Raw genomic sequence first — 8,033 nt, 5'->3', positions numbered from 1 at the left:
TCATTTAATTAAATTTCTAAACACAAACAAAGATCAAACTTATAACTTATAAAAGTAGACTTCCAAAGGATGCCATATTCGCATGGCTTATAAACAATAGTTATGATATCATTCTAGTATAATATATCCTATACATGCCAGAAGCTAAATCCAAATCACAAGGTTTCCATAATAGTAGATAGTGTGATGAAGTGCTGACGATCCCCGAGCTGGTAATCAGAGTCCACAATCTATAAAACAAAGACAAAAGACAAACGGAGTAAGCTTACATAAGCTTAGTAAGTCTTAAGTAAAATGATAATTTTGCAGAATCAAATTCAATTATCATTTATCACTCGATTTTTTTCTAATCAATGAAGTCAATCTAGAGCTCCATAACGAACTATAATTTCAATAACCACATCATTTAGTTACCACAAATTATTTCATGATAATGACCAAAATGGTCAAATATTCGTATGCTCACAAGGCACACTTAGCTTATAATTACACTCCAATCTAAATGCCTCTATTATAGTTTAATCGAATACATTCTTATGGCATAACACATTGGCCAAATGTATCATAGTCACATGGACTGTGGTCACATTTGCATTCATACACTTATTCACATATGCATCGCTTTGTATACTTTTGATCTAATCCGAATTGAAAATCACATACGAGTACCTGATACATACCTGGCCAACTTAATGTACTAAACATCTTTAACTGTCGTTTCATTACTAAGCCTCATCGTCTTAGACCTTGCAGAAACCCCGTTTAACAATATCAAGAGATCTCACCATTCCGTCAAATAGTTCAAACCTCATGCACGCATATATAGTTTATCTATTTCTTCCAAATTTGATTCACATAGTCTTTCGCATCTAGAAACCTCATATCTACTTCTAATTCAATCAATCAAACCAAAACATAATACTTTTACCACGTTTATTTTCCATATTTAGAAGCACATAGTAATATCATAATCTATCATGAATAGATTCATAGAGTCACTACTCATTTAGCATAACATATACTCTTTCAATAATCATAATCACTTGCTCAAACGTACTCGTTTCATGCACATACATGAATATATATATATATATATATAAAACTTAATTCCTTATTTCATAATCGCATCAAAACTTTTGAGTATTTCAACATGGCATGTATTGAATTACAGTGTGGGTACGCAAAGAACCAAACATAAACCTTATCACATATACGTAGGTTGACAAAATACAATCCTTCCCTTGCATTTGTACATCTAGCCGAATACAATTTATTCTCAATTTGTAAGGCCTTTTTGGCCGAATATGCACAATTACATATATAAATCTCAACACATACTTTTCTTTACTTAAAGCTCATACGATAAATTTAAATCAAATACTTTGTCATACTAACAACCATTGACCGAATAGATTATTCCCTTATTCAAAGATATAATAATCATTCCCACATATGTATCGTTCTTTAATACTAATAATTCACCGAATCGTTGGCCGAATGTACACGAGTACATACATGAAAGCTTAATATATACTACATTATACAAGCATACCAAGACTGATTAGGTCATCCTCATTTTCGCAATAAAATAATCAATCACATATACGTTTTTCTTGAATGCTAGTGATTCACTTTGAGGTAAACTTACAAATGAGGAGGTAATATGTATTTGAACATCTTAAATGCATAGTACTTACTTGATGGTAGCTCACTGCGAACATTCAAGATCATAATCTTACTTAATTCACCAGCATTAAGCCTGCGAGACTTTAAACCCGGATACAATCCCAGCATGAAGCCAGCGGGTCTCTAACCCGGATACAATCTCAGCACAATTCATTTAATATATATTTATATTTTTACTAACTTTGGCCTTATTAAATATCTAATATTGCACACTTTTCACAATTGGTCATTCGACCTTATCACATATACACACTTTCACATTCATCACATTGGCCATTCGATTTTAAGCTAGATATTACGCCTTGTCATTTTATTTCGTCTTAGGTACAAAATCACATTAGTAAATTGATTCAAATACGTAAAATTTTCCATTCGGCCTTAGAACATATCATGGCCACATCATATTTTTCAATTTAGCCATTTCTATAATAGTATCCATTAATTAAAACTCAAAATATGTTTAATTACTTAGAGACTTACCTCGAATGTTGTCGAACGACTACGGATCGGCTATTTGGTTAGTTTAGCTTTTCCCCTATCCGAATTAGGCTCCTTAAGCTCTTGAGCTTAATCTAAAACAAATTTAACTTATTAAAATCCCATTGTGCTTGCTTATGGCCGAATACCACAAGAAATTTAATAGGCCATATAACTACTTTTAGCTCAATATAAAATAATCGTACACATCTTTAATCACCTTAAACAAATTACTAAGTATTATAGAAAATCAAAGCATGCTCATCGTTAGCCTTATTCGGCCATCTCAATACGTTCTAAGTGACCATATGTATATACGTCTATACTAAAGTGCTTTACATTAATAACACCACATCAACAATGTATAATGTCGACCCCTTTAAACCAATTATCCATACAAATATTATTTGTACACATTTCCTTACCTAAATTTCACATTCGGCAACCACTTAATCAACTTAACAAATTTTCTATACTTCAAAACCACAAGTAAATATCATAATTTGTATCATTACATCGATTAAACTAAATCATGCATTAGCTTTTAGCACATTCGGCCATTAAAGAGACAACCCAATTAACATTCAAACCTTTTTAAGCTTAGATTTCCCAAGGCCGAATATCACATAAAAACCTTTAATACACATGCAAAGTTTACACTTTAACTAATTATACATATACTAATAAACCGAATATTATTTAAACAACCATTTGAATAATTCTTTATCACATGTTCACAATCGGCATAACCATGTTACAAATTCAATACATAAAAATCTTCTTATCCAAGGCTATATTTGACCTATATGTATTTTCTTTACAACCATTCATCAACAATTAAGCACATGTTTAATGGCCAAATGCACATACCTCTTACTCATCCTTAACAGAATTTTTTTTTCAAGCTTCCATTTCCACTTAACTACGAACCATTTAAAACAATCAATATTTTACACATTGCCGAATGCATATATATATTCATCCAAACTCATAATTTCACAAGCTTAGCCTCATTTAATCACTACTTGTTCATCAAGACATTAACACATCATGTATAACATACAAAGCATCCTTAGCCAAAAAAATACTATCACAAAACTTCCTTGGCCGAATGTCATCTTTTTCCATTAACTAGATTTTGCCATGGGCTTGCTTCAATACTTGAGACCACTCAAATAAATATTCAAACTTAATCCTTCATTTCATTTCTCATTTTAGCACATATTCGGCTAATATATAAATATATGCTATCAATTTAATTACAATTATAAATTTTCAACTCAAACTCATTCTTTACCTCGTCTTTCACCTTAATTCAAATTCGGCAAGTATATAAATATATATTAGCAATTTAATTATAGCATTCCACAATTAAGCACAAGTTTCATACTTCACTTTAATTGTCGCATACAATTTGCTCATTTTAATCACCTATAACCTCACTTAACAAAATTCCTAAAACCACATGCACTCATTTAACCACCTTTTTATTCATCAAGGCAATTAACACTCAATTTATAACATATTGCAAATTCACGGCCGAATGCATCAATATTTTAATAAACAATAATTTAGTTCAACTCCCCATTCTATTCCTCATTCGGCATCCGTATAATTACAATCTAACATTTAAAATATAATTTCCAAGAACTTGGCACAACCTTACTTTACACTTTAATAACCGAATGAAATTTCCTCAAACTTGCCCCTCATAGCAAATTTAATTAGTCTATCCTCATCCATAAACACTTATCATCAAAACATCCACAATCTAATCCTTGAAGCCATGACCGAATGCTTTATGAAATAAATTCACAAAAATTAACATATGGGTCATGTTATGAGCTTCAAAACTAACAACATTTCACAAAAATTAAAAATAAAATACATGAAATCTCACCTTAATTCCCAACACCAAGTGACCGAGTGCCTTTGGTGTTCTTTCCTTTCTTTCTTGCTTAGTTACGACAATAAGAGAAAACAAAGAGAAAAGTTTCTTTGTTTTTATCACCATTTAATTCATGTTTTCAAATTATAAACTATTAAATATTATTTACTAAATATAATATACAAATAATGCGAAAATCATAACATCATTATCATCCACTAATGTTAAAAGTGGGCCATTTGACATGCAAGTCCACAACTTTAGTAATTTAACATTTTAATCACTTGGACATTTGCCTATCATATTTTTAAAGTTTCTCAAATATGTCCTTTTTAGCTAATTTCACATCCAAATGACAAAATTAAAACATGAAATTTTTACACATACTTATTCACAAATAATAAGCATAGAATATAACAATTAATTATTTTTGTGACTCGACTTTGTGGTCCCAAAACCACTTTCTGACTAGGGTCAAATTAGAGGTGTCACAACTCGTGTTAGATTGACAAATGAATACATTCAATACGTTAAGAGGGCCAGGTACGCATTATGTACTCATATGTGAGTTTGATTTGAATTGAATCATAAGTGTGATGTGATACATATGTGAATAAATGTTATAACTATATATATGACCATGATACATTCGGTCAAGGTGTGAAAGTATGTGAAAGTATTTGATTTATTTATGTTATATGAATTCAGATTAAGTGTTATAAGAATGCTGAATGTGCATTATGTGCTTGTGTATATTCGGCCAGATGGCAATATACTTAAGATATGGCCTCTTGAGAAATTGAATAATCGAAGTATAATTGCATTTATTTGTTTGCATTGCTTAAAACTTACTAAGCTTATGAAAGCTTACTCCGCTGTTACATTCCTTTGTTTTATAGATTGTTGACTCCAGTTACCTGCTCGGGTTAGAGTTCGCCGGAGATATTTTCACACTGTCGAGCTAACACTATGGGTGTAGTGATTTCAAATACTTTGAGTCTATGGCATGTATAGGTGTGTAAATATTAGAATATGTGATCTGGCTTTAACCATATGTGTTGGCCTATTTTGATTATAGGGTTGTAAATCCATTTTAATTATGCATGAATGTGCTATGGTATTACGTGATGAGTTTATAATGATTAAAGCATGAATTTTCCAAGTTTTTCTTAAGTTCTCGGTTTAGTCCCGAACCACTCCAGATATATGTTTTGGGTCTCGTGAACCCGTTTAAGGGACAAGATTGTATGTGAAAAGAAAAGTTTTTAATTATTTGAGATTTCATGGCCCTGTTTAGTATAGAAGTGTTAGTAAAATTTAGGTAGCACCTCGAACCCCGTCCCAGTGTCGGATGCAGGCGAGGGGTGTTACAATGTCGTTTTGGAAAGTGTATATAATAATGTTATAAAAGGATATAGGTTATATATATATTAAAGAGTTATGTTGAGATTTAATGTACTATGTTTGCGTTGGTACAAAAATGAGTATGAAATAGGCTAAAACTTAAGTTAAATTGGCATGAATTTAGATATGATTTGAATGAAGTAATATTGTTTAAATTTTGATAAAAATATGTAAAGTACTTATGTTGGTATGTTGGTTAGATAATTAGATTAATTATATGACATGTTTTAAATGTATTTGAACGTGTTTTGGGCCTTGAAGGTTCATAAAGGGACTATAAGAGTGAATTATGATGTTTATGTGTGAATAATTTATGAATTGTTCGTATTTGGTCTGAAATGTCCGGTAATGCTCCATAACCCTGTTCTGGTGATAGATAAGGGTTAGGGGGTGTTACAACTTGTCCATATTTTGACAAAATATTGACGTAAAGAAGTGTGTATTTTAACCTAGGGGTGGTGACAACCCCTTTTAGGATTATGGTTTGTCGCCCCTTGTATTTAGATCGGGCCTCGTCATATATCAAGATAATTATATGTGTTATCTAATCTTTAAACCAACTCATACAATTTATCCAAACTTGATTAACATATTTTCCTATGCCTAAAAATATTGTTTATTCATTTAATTAATTAAAATAATTAATTGTACTAATTAAACAATTTTCACAACTCAATTCAAATTCCATTAAAGTCAAGTCCGATGACTTTATTGTACTAAAATCTACGAGTAAACTAGTTTAATTAATCTTGTTCTTATGAAACTATGATGACTTAATTAATGAAATTTTCACTTTGAACTTCAATTACTTAATTTTAAATTAATTAAAAAATAATTTGATATAAATTAGTTCCTTAATCATCATTTATTTATGGCGAGAAAATGCATCTTTATAAATAGTAGTACATGCGATCTATTTCTCTTAGTTCATTGTTTCACATTTTTCATTTCATCAATTAATGCAAACTAACAAGTTTATACCAAGCTAGCAGAAGGACCGATTGAACATATATAACTAGAGCTCAAATAATTTGTAATTAAGTTCTGACTCTCCGTCTATTAATTACAACAATATCTAGTCATGGAATCATTACACTAAAGTATCATGATTGAGCTCTCCCTATTATATACAATTACGAAAGTTATTTAATCAAGTGCTTATCCAATGACCTTGTTATATGCATGTTACCTTCATAGGATGTCCTTAATCTCTTTGGGATAAATTTTTTCTCTCAATATAATCCTATTTTATTTCATGATAATCATTACATCTTCTTTAATGAAAAGCCAAATACTAACAAATAATAATCAAATCATTTGTCTTAAAACAAATGACTCGTGGCCACGTTACTTTTCATTTATCAATGTAATACCGATGAAAGAATATCATTTACCCATTATTGGGCTATGATTTCTACTATTGTAAGTGAAGCTATGTTATGAATAAGTCGTACACCCAAAGTACTAACTTTCAACTTTATTATCAATTGAACACAGACTACACACATAGTTTGTCACTTAATCAATATTAAAGTAAGCCACACTATGAATGTCACAAGTGAAAAAATTCATAAACGAATCTTGGATTTATTCTACTTGAGTCTTATCCTATATACTGTCAATCCAATTAGTAACATCTACGTATCTATCTTCTGAGAGTCATCCACTATGATACCCAAGACAATGTATCTCCTCATTTGGACTTGATAAACAACATATTCGTCTTTCAATCAACTTGATCAATTTGTATTAGACTAAGGATGTGTTTAGATTATCTACTAATACAAGTTATTTTCTCACATTATAATCCAACAACATAATGTTGCTTAATATTAATTAAACATTAGACAATCAATAAGCCAACATTTGCTTTTATTTTGCTTTGTGTGCAAAAATTGTTGAGGACATTATACAAAAGATATTAATGATAATGATGGAGGTTTATTAAACCAATTTGTTTGAAAATTTACAAGTACATAAACGTAATCACTACACTAAGGGCATTAGATCCCAACACTCTCCCACTTGCTCTAGGGGAGTTGATGAGTTATATTTTACATTCTCATGGCCTCTACTTATTTCTCAAAACTCCTAGTCATTAAAGTCTTGGTAAACGGATCCGCAAGGTTGCCCTATGATGCGACTTTAAATACATTCACTATCTCGTCTGTTACCGCCTCCCATATGATGTGATATTTTCTATCAATGTGTTTCGTTCGCTTGTGGTTTTTGGTTTCTTTGGTGTTAGTTATTACCGCACTGTTGCCACAATACAGTGTGATAGTTTTTTCCATACCAAAAATGACTTCTAGATCCAACTGTAGAACTTACACAACTTCGTACAAGTCAATGAATAAAGCAACAAGTGCGTATTAAAGAAAACGAATGAGCCCAAGAAGACATATTTGCCCAAACTGTAGAACCTACTCATTAAAGAGCTAGCTTTGAAGAAACAATGGGTTAGACACGTTGTGCATTTTTGACTTCTTAAGCATCTTGGATAATTACAAACTTTGTATCCCTGTCAAACATCTTCAAGCTCCACATACAACTTGATCACAATATTACCACTTTATTA

Source organism: Gossypium hirsutum, chromosome A09 (genome assembly GCF_007990345.1).
Source record: "Gossypium hirsutum isolate 1008001.06 chromosome A09, Gossypium_hirsutum_v2.1, whole genome shotgun sequence".
NCBI lineage: Eukaryota > Viridiplantae > Streptophyta > Magnoliopsida > Malvales > Malvaceae > Gossypium > Gossypium hirsutum.
The sequence above is the reverse complement of the archived record's forward strand: the minus strand, read 5'-3'. Positions refer to the sequence as shown.